We start from the raw sequence: 16,936 nt of genomic DNA on the forward strand, positions 1-16,936 counted from the left end.
TGACATTAAATTAAAGAAACAAATGGTTAAAGTTATGTTTGTTCAGTTAAATTTGTAAGGTCTTAAATTAAACTATGAATATGTGGACAGTAATAGTTCAATTAACAGTAATTATTATATACAATTGAAATGAATAAGAAATTACAATGAATTGATATACAATAGATGGAATATGATTAGTAGTGCAATCCAGGATGTACATTTTTGTTTTATTTGGGTCTTGTCATTTGAATGAACCTGAATTCAAAAAGTTGGTATTCAATTTGAGATTTAAATCCAATAAGTTTCATCTTAAACATCAATGCGTTATTCATTCAGATACTAAGTTTAAAAAGTCATTCACTTAGGCTGATGGATATAAAATTCAATGAAGTTTCTAGTGGTTTGGATTATCTTCTTAACATTCCTAGTCTTAGTTGAAAAATGTGCATCTTGTACAAATTGCCTTGGTACTACCATTATGGTATTAGCTTCAATGGACTCAATGATCTCAACCATTGAAATTACTACAATATCCAGAAAACCCCTTCTGATAATAATCAACATATGCTCACTAGTGACTGGCTTCAAGAGATATATCCTGGAGTTCTAGTGAGAAGCACTGACCAGTCGAGCTCAACCAAGTCTGTTGTAAGATAGTAACTCACTGATGACAATGGTGGATCGTGGCTCAAATTAGTGGATTGGTTGAACTTAGACATTAACATTGTCGGATGCTGGCCGGCCCAGTGATCTAGAGGTTAAACGTTCACGCGTGAGACTGATAGGTCCTGGGTTGGGATCTCGCGAAACGGGATCGTGGATGCGCACTGCTGAGGAGTTCCATACTAGGAAGAAACAGCCGTCCAATGCTTCGATGTTTTCTATGCTGGTCTAGCTTCAATTGTTTCATGATCTCAACTATTGAAATTATTACAATATCTACAAAATCCCTTCTTATATAGAATAAATGGAATGTAGTTAGCAGTATAATCCAAGACGTATGATTAGTCCTATTTGGGACTCGTCTATTGGGTGAACCTATACAAAATTCAGCCAAAATATCATCAACTGGATATTGTTATCTACTAAAAATTAAATTATAATTCTTTTCAAATGTGTTTATATTTTCATACTACTCATAAGTAGCTAAGAATCGATTTTCGGAAACTGGTGGAAATTGTAGTAATTTGATAGTTGAATTAATGAGTCGATTTAAATTAGATCACCGAAGGTCCTAAGATCGAGTCCCACGTGCGGGACCGTTGATGAACACTACTGAGGAGTTCAATACTGGGACGAAACAGCTGTCCAGTTCTTCCAGATTTTCCAAAACGGTCTAGCTTAAATCAACTATTTAACAAATTACCTAGAAACGAAGCTACAATTAGTCAGTGTCTTTAATATTTTAGTAAATTACAGAAAAGTATTTAAGAATGATACAATCTGTTGAGAATGAATTTAAATGATCATGTTTTATGGAGTTTTATTGTACAGATCTCTCTCGCTAGGGTGCTTGGTACCTGTGTGGTTGCGCCGCAGGATTGATCTGTACTATTCAGATTGTAGCGTTAAAGCCTATATAGTGTCTGGTTCTCCTGTTAAACGGGGTTGAGCTGTACTGTTTAGGTTGTCATGTGAAAGTCCGGGTGGTGTCTGGTTCTCCTGAAAACCAATGTAAAATTACCCTGGCCCATGAGGGTATATTATATAACTGTGAATTTGCCCCCAAATGCCCTGGTATGGCAGAGAGTGGAGTGGGCCCACCCTCCCTCTCGAAATGCTTTAACATGGCCACGCGTATATAGCCTCTGTCAGGGATGTCCTACTCACTGCCTTTTCATGGCGGGGGTGTTGTTTACGAAAATGAGAGAACGAAAAGCGAATGTCTCGCGCTTTAACTGGGTTGGTGGACATGGAGAGTCCACCTACGGGAGTTAGAAAGCCCTAATTTCAAACCAAAGGTGCACATGGGGTTTGCATGAAATTGGTAGAATATTGACAGTTGATTATAAAGATACTTTCTAAGTTGTTTAAGGATTTCATCTAAACCAGAGAACATTAACAAATAGGGTCCTAGGCAAGATTATTTATATTGATAGATGTTTTCACATGCCTTGTTTACATATTTATAGATTAGAATAGTATGCTATTGTAGATCACGAACGTAGATGATTTATGTTGAATGATTGGAAGCCTACTCGAGTCAGACGAGAATGGTGTGACAAATCAACTAACGTCGAAGTCACACACTTTGCCATCATCATCTAACGTGAATCATCCTTTCGACGTATCAATGTATTATGGCTACTTTGAAGACCATGTAACATGAAGGACGTTATTATCGAAATGTATTAATAAGAATGAGTACAGAGAAGATAGCGAGACCACTACCACATGGGTCAGTCCATGGCATACGAATAACTGATACGTATTGATTGTCCTTAACTTTGACAGGGATCGACGATTTGTTCAATATTCAGCGATCCAACTACCAAATGATTTGGCTAGCCGTCAATGGCATTTCACTTGCCCTATACTATTATTGTTAAAGATAGGAAACTAGTTTAGATACTTACTTACTTACGCCTGTTACTTCTAATGGAGCATAGGCCACCGACCAGTATTCTCCAACCCACTCTGTCCTGGGCCTTCTTTTTTAATTCCATCCAATTCTTGTTCATTTTTCTCATGTCTATCTCCATTTCCAAGGTTGATTTATTTTATGGTCTTCCTCTTTTCCTTTGGCATTGACGATCCCATGTGAGGACTTGTCTTGAGACGCAGTTGGGTGCTTCCCTCAATGTGTATCCTATTCCCCTTCCAGCACTTCTTCCTGATTTCTTCCTCCGCTGGGATCTAGTTTGTTCTCTTCCACAGTAGGTTGTTGCTAATAATGTCCGGCTAACGGATCTGAAGTATTTTGCGCTAACCAGAAAATTCATTTTGATATTTCTCATTCATTCAAAGATGAGAATTAATGAATAAATTCTCTATCATAAGAATAGTCCACAAAAAAAACACAACTAATCTACTGGTCTTGTTCTCAGACAAAACAAAATAGTTAACTAAATTACAGTTTCCCCATATAGTCATATAGTGAATACCCATGGATCTCTGTCTGTGTGTGTGTGTTATATCTTGACGTGAAACTTACTCATTGTCTGTCAGTATCTTGTTCGACAATGAATGATTTATTGTACCGAAACAATTACATCACTACATTATTATCATCATCCTATTGAAACATTCCTAAGCAAATTCATTTTCTCATCAATGAATGTATTCACATATGATCTGATCAGGTTTCTTTTCCTTTTTTTTTGGACAATGATGATTTTTTTCATAGTGTTTTAATTATGTGATCTTTGATCAATGAAAATCTGGTCATTAAGAAAAGATGGATCATGGTTAGCAGTGGAATTCAAGACTCGTCAGATGAATTTACCTGTATCTCAAACTTGTTATTATTCACTATGAGACTAGAACGTAGTACCTAACGCTTCATCAAATTATACATTTAGCTATTAAGTCTTTATAGTGACCTGCTTGTACAATAGAGTGAAGTAAACATCAACTCTGGGATTCAAATACATCCTATTGATGAGTCTCAAATAGGACGAAACGTGCGTCCTGAATTCCATTGTTAGCCACTACTCATCTTTGCTTATACAGCTTGTGACTTCAGACAATATCGAGGCAGTCCGCACACGATGCATATATGCCAACAACAGACTGATCAATTACAATCTTAGACCTCAATGGGAAGATACAAGCCAAACAATACCAAATGAATTTAAACTCACCCCATTGCACAAGCAGGTGGCTAATCAGGACTCAGTAGCTGAGTGGATAACGTGATGGCGTTTGAAACGAATGGTACTGGATTCGAGTCCCAGAATGAACATCAACTCTGAGATGCTGGTACATCCATCTGACGAGTCCCAAATAGGATGAAACACGCGTTCTGGATTCCACTGCTAGCCACTATATATCTTTTTATATATTTGTGTTTATTATCTTTTATAACAAATAATATATAGTATGTCCAATAAACTCGTGAACTAACAGAGGAATTTTGATTGAGATCATGAATCAGTCAATTTCAGATCATTGTTGAAAACCTGGAAGTATTGAAAGGTCGTTTCGTCCTAGTATGAGACTCTAGAGCAATGCGTATATACAATCTCATACATGGGATTGGAATCCAGAATCTTAGATCTCTCGCATTAAAAGTATCAAATCCATAATATAATCTAACAACGATCCAACTAATGACTTGAACAAAACAATCAAATTCAAAATAAATCATATAGATATTACTGAAATATCAGATTCAAATGATCCATCATCTATTAAAAATACACAAAATTTTGTTAAAATTGAAAAAGCGCCAACAATAAATGGATCTAATTTTATTCAACATTCGAAGGACCATATATCTTTAAAGATTAATAATAGTACGGAACATTACAGCAATACTCAACCACGATCTCACACTCGGGAGACCGAAAATTCGGGGTTCGAATCCCAGGAGCGGGATCATGGATGTGCATTGTCCCCAAATTCCCTGATACGGCCGAGAGTGGGAAGAGTCCGCTGTTCCCCTCGAGATGCTCTCACATGGCCACGCGTATATAGCCTCTGTCAGGGAACTCCTACTCACTGCCTTCTTGTGGCATTACTGTTGTTTACGAAATTGAGAGGACGAAAAGCGAATGTCCGGCGCTTTAACTGGGTTGGTGGACATGGAGATTCCACCTAGGTGAGTGAGAAAACCCTAATTTCAAACCAATTGTGTACATGGGCTCCAGTATCCTGAAAGAACAAACGGTGTATGAACCAATCGTTGGTCAACGCCTACCATTAGACTACATCTTTTCACGATGCTCCATTGCCTTGTGGGTCAGACCTTAAGGTCAAAGGTTCAGGGTGTGGTCCCTTAAGAAAACCACCTGCTTTGGTTTGGGCACCTGGGCAGTATCACAGCCCTCACACAAATCGAATGACTTATGTGCCGCATATGTATTTGGTACCTCCTTGTACCAATATCTATGTGTTCAAATAAATAATAAAAAATTGCAATACTTCCAGGTTTTCAATTGTGATCTAACAATGATCTATTTATGATTTCAATCAAAAACTTACCAATCTTCACAACTCCATATTGATAATGTGAAATTGTTGGAGTAAGTTATAAATCGTTTATAAAGATGATCTATTCAAATGTCTGTACAAATATTGTTTATTAACTTTCCTGCTTTTGGATTTGATTGAACAGACTTATTAAGAATGATGACTGTATACGTACTCATGAGGTCTTATACACGAATCATAGATGAATAATGTTGGAGTGTATGGATCATATGCATATGATAAATGGGAAAACTGGTATGTCGTAATTAAAATGGTAGAAAACTTTGCTAAATGAAAGTAAGTAGCAGATACCGATCATCAAAATCATCTATACTTACTTAGTTAGCTACGCCTGTTAGTCCTAGTGGAGGAGCATAGGTCACCCATCAACACTCGCCATTCAACCCTGTCCTGGACAATCCGTTCCAGCTCTTTCAAGCTGTTATTCATCCTTTTCATATCCGCTTCTATTTCTCAACGTGATGTGTTCTTTGGTCTTCCTCTTTCCCTCTTCCCTTCAGGATTCCACGTTAGGGCTCGCCTCGTGATGCAGTTTAGTGATTTCCGTAATGTATGTCTTATCCATTTCCATCTTCTTTTCCGAATTCCCTCTTCAGCTGGTTTGTTCTCCTCCACAGAAGGCTGTTACTGATGGTATCCGGCCAATGGATGTTGAGTATCTTGCGTAGACAACTATTTATGAGTACTTTCACCTTCTTGATGATAGTTGTTGTAGTTCTCCAAGTCTTAGCTCCGTACAGTGGAATCGTTTTGATGTTCGTATTGAAGATTGTGACATTGATATTGGTTGACAGACAGTTGTTTTGAGTTCCATATGTTGTTCAATTGTAGGAATGCGGTTCTTGCTTTGCGAGTCCTTGCATTTACATCTGCATCTGAACCTCCCCGGTATGTGAAGGATTCCACATCTTCCAGAGTTTCGCCATCAAGTATGATTGGATTGATGTTCTCCGTGTTGAATTTGAGGTCCATGGTTTTCCCCTTGTGTATGTTAAGGCCTTCTAATGCCGGGGCTACTGTTTCATGAGTTGTCTTTATCTGCATTTGTTCGTGTGTATGCGATAGGAGGGCTAGGTCATCTGCAAAGTCTAAATCGTCTAATTGGTTCTGAGCTGTCCACTATATGCCATGTTTTCCCTCAGATGTTGAGGTTTTCGTAATCCAGTCGACCATCCTAAGAAGGAGGAAGGAGGAGAGTAGACAGCTATGTCTGACTTCGGTCCTTACTTGGAATGCATCTGTAAGCTGTCCTCCATGCACGAGTTTGTACTGCAGTCCGTCATATGAGTTCCGGATAATGTTGAAAATCTTCTGAGTAATCACAATTTGAATGGATGTAAGGAAGATATTCATTACAATATTGAGTATTTGATACCGAAAACGTCTTACTGTAACAGAAGTTATAATACTGAGTAAGGCGATCATTATTGTTATCATTATGAATATCGAAGAAAATACGTCACATGAAGTGGGTGTGCTATTTCATCGCCGGATGATACGAGGTAAAGACAATCATGTACCTTCCAGTCTTCAGTCTTCAGTAATAAGGATAGGAGGTCTATCGACCTATATTAATCTTTGCAGTTTGTAATACTGTGGAGGTCCAATCTCGTTTTGAATATATCACCAGAATGTGCTGATATTACGTGTTCCGGTAGAGAATTCCAGTAATTCACTACTCGGTGCGAGAAACGAAACTTCAGACGCAAACGATTTGATCTCAGTTTTCGAACTTTCTTTGAATATCCTCTCAAATGATCAGTCCTAGACAGAAGTAAAAGATAAGACATGTTAATACCGAAGTCATCGTTCAGTATACGATAAGCCAATATTAGATCACCCCGTACTCTACGATAAGATAACAGAAATAAGTTAAGGTGTCTCAGTCTGTTTTCATAAGATGATAGACCAGATAGACCTTGTACCATCTTAGTATTGATAAAAAAACATAATAATGTATGTATTACTTTCTAATGATCAGCTCCATATTTTCTCAATGAGTAACGATAAATTAAATCCGAATAGGTCACTTTTACATACTGTTCTTATAAAACATTTGCTTTATGTATACTACTTTTGTCCGTATAAGTAGTATATAACGCTAGTTAGAAATAGAATATCTGGCAGCAAAAGTTTGAGAAGATTGAAGAGTAAAGAATGGGAACAGAAAGTAATTGATATGGAAATGTAGGAACAATAAAATCTGAGACAATTAATGAACATTTTGCAAATAAGAAGTATTTATTGTATGGTTTTTCTATTTTATTAAATAACTCAGTAATTTTGTACTAACATTAACACCATTGGATGCCGGCTCAGTGATCCAGTAGGTTAAGCGTTTACGTACGAGACTGAAGGCCCTGGGTCCGAATCCCACGAGTGGGATCGTGAATGTGCACTGCTGAGGAGTCCCACAATAGGACGAAGTGGCCGTTCAGTGCTTCCAGTTTGTCAATGTTGGTCTAACATCAATCGGTTCACGATCACAATCAAAAAGTATAATCATCAGTTGTCTTCACCTGCGTTATCCTTCATTAAAGAACCTTTCAACGTTACGGATACTTGATAAAGAGTAGCCAAAAGGATAACTTGGGTCTGTGCATTTATTGGATAAAGTAGTATACTGATATTTTTATTTATTTATTTATTTAAACACATAAACATTGGTACAAGGAGACATCAAATAGATATGCGACACATAAATCATTTGATTTATGTGAGGGCTGGGATACTGCCTTGATGCCCAAACCGAAACAGTTAGTTTTATTAGGGGGCCACAACCGGAGTCTTCGACCTAAAAGTCTGATCCATAATGCAGTGGAGTAACGTCAAGAGATGTAGTCTCATGGTAGATAGTCACCAACAATTGGTTAATACACGATTTGTTCCCTCAGGATACTGGAGCCCATGTACACCACTGGTTTGAAATCGGGATTTTCCAACTCACCTAGGTGGACTCTCCATATCCACCAACCTGGTTAAAGTGCCAGCCATTCGCTTTTTGTTCTCTCAATTTCGTAAACAACACGTCCGCCAAGAGAAGACAGTGAGTAGGATTTCCTTGGCAGAGGCTATATACGCGTGGCCATGTGAGAGCATTTCATGAGGGTCAGCAGACTCTCCTCACTCTCGTCTGTACCATGGCATTTGAGGGCCTTGGGAATAGGTGGCTCTTTATATAGATTCTTTTAAATTCATTGTCATAAGCTTAAGGGCATATGCCTTAAATCTAACAATAACTTAGTTCTAAACTTCTAAGGATCTATGAATTTAGCTTTTAAATTACAATTTAAATGTTCAATATATAGAATGTTCATAATTATTTACTAATTAAAAGTTACAAATTATGACGTAACAGTTTCTTTAGGAATTTATGATACTTTAACAAACATGTACACTGTACAATTACGTAATTATTATTAGATCAATGAAGATTTCTTATGAGTTAAACAATAGTATCGAATCAATCACATTTAAGATATTGGCTATTTGTTATCCGTTCGAGTGAGAAGTCCTTACCAGTGGAGTTCAACCAGGTCTGTTGTGAGATATCAACTCACTGAAGACAATGGTGTACGATGGCACAACTTTGTGGATTGGTTGAAGTTAGACATTAACATCATTGGATATCAGCCAGCTCAGTGATCTAATGGTTAAGCGCTCGCGCGCGAGATTAACAGGTTCTGGGTTCGAATCTCGCGGGAGGCGGGGTCATGGATGCTCACCCCTGAAGAGTCCCATACTAGGACGAAACGGCCGTCTAGTGCTTCCAGGTTTTTCATGGTTGTCTAGCTTCAATTGACTCATGATTTCAACTATTGAAATTTCTAGAGAAAAATCTCCACGAAACCCCTTCTAATAAAAAAATGTATTCAATTTTCATATGGTATTGTTTATTCAAATCTTCCTAGAAATGAATATTAACCGTGAGATGTAAGTACATTCAGCTGACATGTCTAAAACAGGATGAAACACGTGTCCTGATTTTAACGGTTAACCACTATCCATCTTTGATTAGAATATTTGTGAATTAAAGAGATATCGAGGTAATACGCACAGGATACACATATGCCTGTAAGAGACTGATCAATTGCAGTTCTTAACATCTATGAGAAGATTCAGGTAAACAATATCAATTGAATTTAAACTTCAACCCATTACACAAGCAAGTGGAATTAAGACTTAGTAGCTAAGTGAATCATGCGAGGGTGCTTGAAGTAAACGGTACTGTACTTGATTCGAGTTTCAGAGTGAACATCAACTGTGAGATGCAGGTGCACCTAACTGGCGAGTCCTAAATAGGATGAAACGGCCGTTCAATACTTCCAGGTTTTTTAATAATGGTCTAGCTTTAATCGAATCAACTATTAAATTACTTCAATCTTCACAAAACCTCATTCAGATAATAATCATTATGCGCTCACTAATGACTGGCTCCAAGAGGTATTTACTGAAGTTCTAGTGAGAAGCAATGGCCAGTGGAGTCCAACCGTCTCTGTTATAAGATAGTAACTTACTGAAGACAGTGGTGGACGGTGGAGCGATTTCGTGGATTGGTTGAAGTTAGACATCATTACTTTTAGGTAATGGCTAGCTCAGTGGTCTAGAGAATAGGTGCTAACTCGAGTATCGTTTGCGGGATCGGGGATGCACACTGCTGAGTAGCCCCATGTTAGCCTGAAATAGCCGTCCAATAAGATGAATAGATTCGCATGATTTACAGACAGAAAAACTTGTAGAAGATTTTAATCGATTAGGTTTGAGCGACACCAGACTGACCCTGAGAGCGTCCATTTAATAACTAAGACTAAATGAGGATTATAAATCAATTCAAGGAATTAGAATTATGATTTACAGTTAACGGTTAAGGTTAGAAATTAGACTTAGGGTTTTCATCACTAACTGACATAAGCTACAATGCCCAAACCATATTTAGCCAAATGGATGAATGAATTTCGCACTAAAATCCGAGACCTGTTATCTTATACGTGATTAGTTCGTTCATAGATTATAGTCCCGCCTCAGAATGGTTTAGTACTTGCTTGAAGAGCTTAATGACGGTGTCTCAAACTATGAAGCTAAATGATGTCGGATCAAATCCCCCAGGGAGAGTCAATTATTTGAGGATTGTAGGTATCACTTGTTAATAAATGCTAATTAGTAATAAAACCGAGGTTACACTGAATATCATATCAATTAAATAAGTTAGTAACTATTTGAACTTAATAGCTCAATAGATAACTCCACCTAAAGGGCTACTACAGGTCCCAAGCCCAGATAAAGGAGAAGGGTTGAGTATGGGGTTGACGACCCTATCCCGTAAAAAACTAACTCACTAAAAGAACGCAAACCAGCTCAATAGATAGAACATTATGGTTTAAAGAAATAGATTCAAGTTATTGTAAGAACATCGACAACATTAGAAACACTTCTTTTTATCAATCCTAAACAGTTTGAACGATGAATCAAAGTACTATCTATCAATCTAAATACAATTTGATACTACATTTTACTGGTTGAAATCATGAGTCAATTGAAGCTAGACAACCATGAAAAACCTGGAAGCACTAGATGGTCGTTTCGTCCTAGTATGGGACTCTTCAGGGGTGAGATCTTTTTTCTTATTAGAAATTCCAACTATTGACATTTTTTGTCAACCTAGTTAAAGATATATCTGTACATGAATGAAATTGTACACTATAAGCATACAACTAATAATAAACACCTGTTGAAATAAAATTGACATGAGATAGGTTCCGAAGTTAAAAAAAAAAAGAAAAGAACAGAAAGAAGGAAAGAAAAAAATAGAGAAAAGAATAACAAATAAAATAGTAACTAATTATCATTTCTTCAATTGTTTATACATAAATTGATGTATACACATCTATTGACAGGTAACTGAATAATTGACATCATCACTACAATACAATATTACTGACAATAATTCAGTAATTAGATATAATCATATAGTACTATAGTATTCAAATAGACCTTATTATATACAAATGTGTATGTGTGCATGTACATGTGTATGTGTGTGTGCGGGAGAGAGAGAGAGGAGGTCAACAATCACCTGACACAACAAGTTAAACGAAACAAGTGCTTTTTACATATCTATTCACATGTATAGGGGAAATATTATTATTTGGTGTATTTTATCCATAAACATACTATGCGTACATAAGTTTATAGTGTGTATATATATGTGTGTGAGTGTGTGTGCGTGTGTGTATGTGGGCGCGCACATTTGTGCCTATACTGTACTATATGTATAACATGTGAATAGTTAAAAAGAAAACTAAGATTTTGATGAATCAAAATTGCACTTCGATGAAGTAACAATTAATGTCATGAATTGAGGATAAAATTTTGATTCAATTTATGCCATATTTATCATTATGACGATAAAATACTAAAAAAAAGATTGTATAATGTATAATAAGAGTTAGAAACTGTAATTTGTGAATGATGGATAGTGACTAGTAGTGGAATCCACGAGGCGTGTTTCGTCCTATTTGGGACTCGTCAGTTGGATGTACTTGCATTTCAGAGAGTTGATGTTCACTCTGGGACTATCCATCCACTAACCATCTTTGCTTATAAAAAAGCTTGTGAATATCGAGACATACGCACAGTATGTAGTCTTGAACCTTAATGGGAAGATACAAACCAAACAATAACAAGTGAATTTAAATTCACCCCATTGTACATGCAGGTGGCTAATCAGGACTCAGTAGCTGAGTGAATAACGTGATGGCGTTTGAAGCGAATAGTACTACTGGATTCGAGTCCCAGAGTGAACATCAACTCTGAGATGCAGGTACATCCAGCTGACGAGTCCTAAATAGAACCAAGTGTGACGTATCCTGGATTCCACTGCTAGCCACTATCCATCATTGCTTACAAAAAAAGCTTGTGAATTAAGGCAATATCAAGGCATACGAACAGTATGCACATATGCCAATAACAGACTGATCAATTGTAGTCTTAAATCTCATTGGGAAGATACAAGTCAAACAATAGTAAGTGAATGTAACTTGTGAAGTTTAATAATGTTTGAGAAAGGAGATACTTATATTGGATAATATATCCACCATTGTAGATGCATACTGTTGAAGAGTCATACAATAGGATGAAATGGCCATTTAGTGCTTCCAGTTTTTCTATGGTGGTCTAGGTTCAATTGATTCATGATTTCAACTAATGAAATTATTACAATCTCCACAAAAACCTCCTTCTGATACTAATTAACATATACTCATTAGTGACTGGCTTCAAAAGGTATATCTTAGAGTTCTAGTGAGATGTAGTGACCAGTGACCAGAGACACTTATGATGGATGATAGTTTGTTAATTGAAGTTTAAAACATGACCTTTTCAATACCGGGGTCAACGGTCTAAATATGGTATTTAAAGTACTAGGATAGATCTTTGACAAAGTTATTGGTAAGAATTACTAAGTAGTTCAAGCTGTATTCTGTAATTTTCAATGGTTATTTGGCTTAAAATTACAGATAAGTTTTCCTAAAGAATTTCAACGAATATGCAACATCCAAACTATTTCCCGTCATGTCGTATTACTTAGACTAATCGTCAAATGAGAATTAGCATAAAGAACTAGACAAATGTGACATTTGTCAACACTTAGTAATCATCAATATCTCGGTCGTACAGAAGGTCAGTTGGATCTTGACTAGTTCAGTGGTAGTCTTTGATACTGTGACCTCGGTTTTAATTTACGAGTTATCACTATGTTATAGGTATTGTTCGCTAATGAGTTCAAACTAGTACGGAACCAAGATCAAGAAAGGTTTTCTCACAACTACCTCCAACCATCTAACATCGCAATGTAGTGCACGAGATGTCAAGTCACTAAGATTAATGTCCGTAACAATGCAAATTGATCGTTACGATTCAATTAGTACCAAATGACTTAATGAATATGATGTGATGAGTCAAAGTTGAGGGGTCCATAAGTATTACTCGTCAAGATCTATAGAAGCCCAAGAAACTCCAGAAAGTGTTCAATCCAACCAGCGTTGAATAAGGGTTTCTCAGAAATATCATCCATACTATTACTATAATTAGTCTGTATTCAGAACATCCTACAAAACCCGCTGCTCGCAACTTGGAAAGTATGAGCAAGACAACAGGATCTCACCTTAGTCCGGACAAGCCGAACCTTTACCTTCACTTTGCCTTTGGGTTTCGTAACACCCAATGACTCGCGCACATGTTGAACTCCTTGGTCCGTGTTTCAAGACTGGTCAGGTAGATCGTCTACCACTACACCACAGACTATTGGCCCAACGCAAACCACACACGCAACCGCCAACGTGACAAAATCAAGCCATCAGCCGACCAGCCGAAGCTAGTAACGAGCCGACCAGACTCAACAAAGCCCGAAGGTCTAGGCACGCATGCGAAGCCGCCATCTCCAACACACCGCACAGCTCCACTACAGTAATATGGTCGATTTTCTGTGTATAACCTAACCCTAAAGTAAAACTGTTCTTACACTTCACTCCTTTTCTCTATTGTTCAAGTTGATTTAAACAATCAATCTACAGTTACAAGAAGCGAATAAGTAGTCAGTAATAATAAGCATTTTTAGTGTAGTGAACGAGGACACAAGTTGAGACAATCAAGTGTACTTCAACGTAAAAGTACAGAACATCTTAGTAAAATCTGAGAACCATACAGTAAATAATTCATTTACAAAACATCAGTCAATCGTCTCAGACTTCATGCTCCTACATTTCCATACCAATTGCTTTCTGTTCACGTTCATTCCTTCTCAACTTTCTGCTGTCAGATATTCTGATCCTGACTATCGTTATACACTACTCACATCGATATAAGTAGCATACGCCACACCAACTAGCACTTCAGTTCGAATCCGTCATCGGTGTCCGTAGAACAGCAACCTTTCCCCCTGCTGGTTGGTAGAAACATCAAATGTACCGAACGAGAACACAAATGGGGATAGTTGAATGTATTTGAACACAAAACTACAGGATATCTTAGTAAAATCTAGGAACCTTACAGCAAATACTTTATTTGCTAAATGTCATTCAATTATCTCAGACCTGATTGTTCCTTTTACAAACATCATCTCACATTTCATTGTTCCTGTATTTCCATACCAATTACTTTCTGTTCTCGTTCATTCCACCGCAACCTTCTGCTGTCAGAAATCTTAGTCCTGATTATCATTATATACTACTCATATGGTACCATAAATAACATACCCCACAATAATATCAGGTTCATCAATTCTCCCATTAAACAATCAAACGCTTAATTACTTAATTACTTGCTTACACCTGTTACTCATCGTGAAGGGGCATAGGCGACCCATCAACACTCGCCATCTAACTCTGTCCTGGGCAATCATTTCCAGCTCCTTCCAGTTGTAATTCATCCTTTTCATATCTGCTTCTATTTCTCAACGTAATGTGTTCTTTGGTCTTCCTCTTTCCCTCTTCCCTTCAGGATTCCAAGTTAGTGTTTGTCTCGTGATTCAGTTTGGTGATTTCCGTAATGTATGTCCTATCCACTTCCAACGTTAATATGGTAATTGAGATATTGACATGGAACAATTCGACTTTTTTATTAGTAGTAAAGTAGTTTCATCATTTAAGAAATAATATCTTAATATTACCATCTACCTTTAGAGGAGATAAATACTTTCATTAAATGTTAGCCTCTTTTCTGTTTCCCTTCAGGATTCCAGGTTAGCGCTTGTCTCGTGATGCATTTTAGTGATTTCCGTAATGTATGTCTTATCCATTTCCATCTTCTTTTCCGAATTTCCTCTTCAGCTGGTTTGTTCTCCTCCACAGAAGGCTGTTACTGATGGTATCCGGCCAATGGATGTTGAGTATCTTGCGTAGACAACTATTTATGAGTACTTTCACCTTCTTGATGATAGTTGTTGTAGTTCTCCAAGTCTTAGCTCCGTACAGTGGAATCGTATTGATGTTCGTATTGAAGATTTTAACATTGATATTAGTTGACAGACAGTTGTTTTGAGTTCCATATGTTGTTCAATTGTATGAATGAGGCCCTTGCTTTGCCAATCCTTGCATTTACATCTGCATCTGAACCTACTTGTTCATCGATGATGCTTCCCAGATATGTGAAGGATTCCACATCTTCCAGAATTTCTCCATCAAGTGTGATTGGATTGCTGTTCTCTGCGTTGTAGACAATCAAACGTATAAGATAATAATACCTCTATACTATTCATATTTCAACATTTCAATCCATTATATTATTCAGATTATAATTACTTATGACATTTGATCATTTCATTCAATAAAACAAAGTTGTTTTCATCATTACATACATTTATAAAAGTCATATGTGTATCTCAAATTTGTCACTGTCACTATGGTAACATGACGACTAAACAAAAATATGTTTATTAATGTCTACAAAAAATATAATTTTTTTTAAAATTTATAGGTCAATCATTCGGATTTACACAAGCTTACAACAGAATGAAATTCATTCAGTTTAATTTAGCTTAAAACATTCTAGATGATCGTGTTAAGATTGATTTCTATAATGTTCAATAAACATTATCAGATATGATTAGAATTCATTATTCATAGTTGAATTCATGGATCGATTAAAGTTAGACAATCATGGAAAATCTGCAAGAATTGGAAGATCGTTTCGTCTTAGTATGAGACTACTCAGTGGTGCACATCCTCGACTTCGCACACGGGATTCGAACCGAGGACCTATCGGTCTCATCCGCGAACTCTTAAGCTCTAGACCACTGAGCCGGCCAGTACCTAAAGGAATTGATGTTTAACTTCAACCAATCCACAAAAGTGAGCCACCATTGTCTACAGTAAGTCAATATCTCATAACAGAGACGGTTGGAATCCATTGTTCACTGTAGGAAATAACTCTTGGGGACAGTTACTAGTGAACGCGTGTTCGCGCGCGAGACCAACAGGTCCTGGGTTCGAATCTCGCGGGGCGGGGTCGTGGCTATACACTGCTGAGGAGTCACATACAAGGATGAAACGGCCATCCAAACCTTCCAGGTTTTCCATGGTTGTCTAGCTTCAATTGCCTCATAAATTCAAGTATTAAACAAGATATTCATTATTCATTTAAACTATTTTATCATTTTAATAGTTGAATTCATGAATCGGGTAAATTTAGACCACCAAGGATAACCTGGAAACCTTGGACGACCGTTTCGTCCTAATATGGGACTCCTCAGTAATGCACATCCACGATTCCTCCCACGGGATTCGAACCCAGAACCTTCGATCTCATGGTTATGGTGACCTAACAAAGTTTATTAATCAGTCAAGGTCAACAATTTTTTTTTCTTTGTTATAAGGGTTTATGGAGATTAGTTTCCCAATCCATACTTAATATCACGGAACGATCTTAGTTAAACTGTCACTGAAAGCTAGAAAAATACTAGAAAGTAATTTGGTCGTAGTTTGGGATTCTTTAAAAGTGTGCATCCACAATGTTATTAATAGGGATCGAACGCATGACCTTCGGTTTTACCTGTGAACATTTGAGCTCTGAACCAATAAGTGAACATACAAAAGTGTACATATAAAATTTCAATCAATGCTTAATATCGTACAACCATATTCTAAGGTATATTTTACACTTAACATTGTTGAATTCGATTGGTTACGGGTTCTCATTGAAACTTCATAATTACCTCTCAAAGTTAATAATTAACGAGGATATGACTGAAATGCTCAGATGTTCCATACGAGGACCAAAGTGCTATTTACTGTTTCTTAGTTTTCGG

The sequence above is a fragment of the Schistosoma haematobium genome, chromosome 6, assembly GCF_000699445.3.
Source record: "Schistosoma haematobium chromosome 6, whole genome shotgun sequence".
In the NCBI taxonomy this organism is placed as follows: Eukaryota; Metazoa; Platyhelminthes; class Trematoda; order Strigeidida; family Schistosomatidae; genus Schistosoma; species Schistosoma haematobium.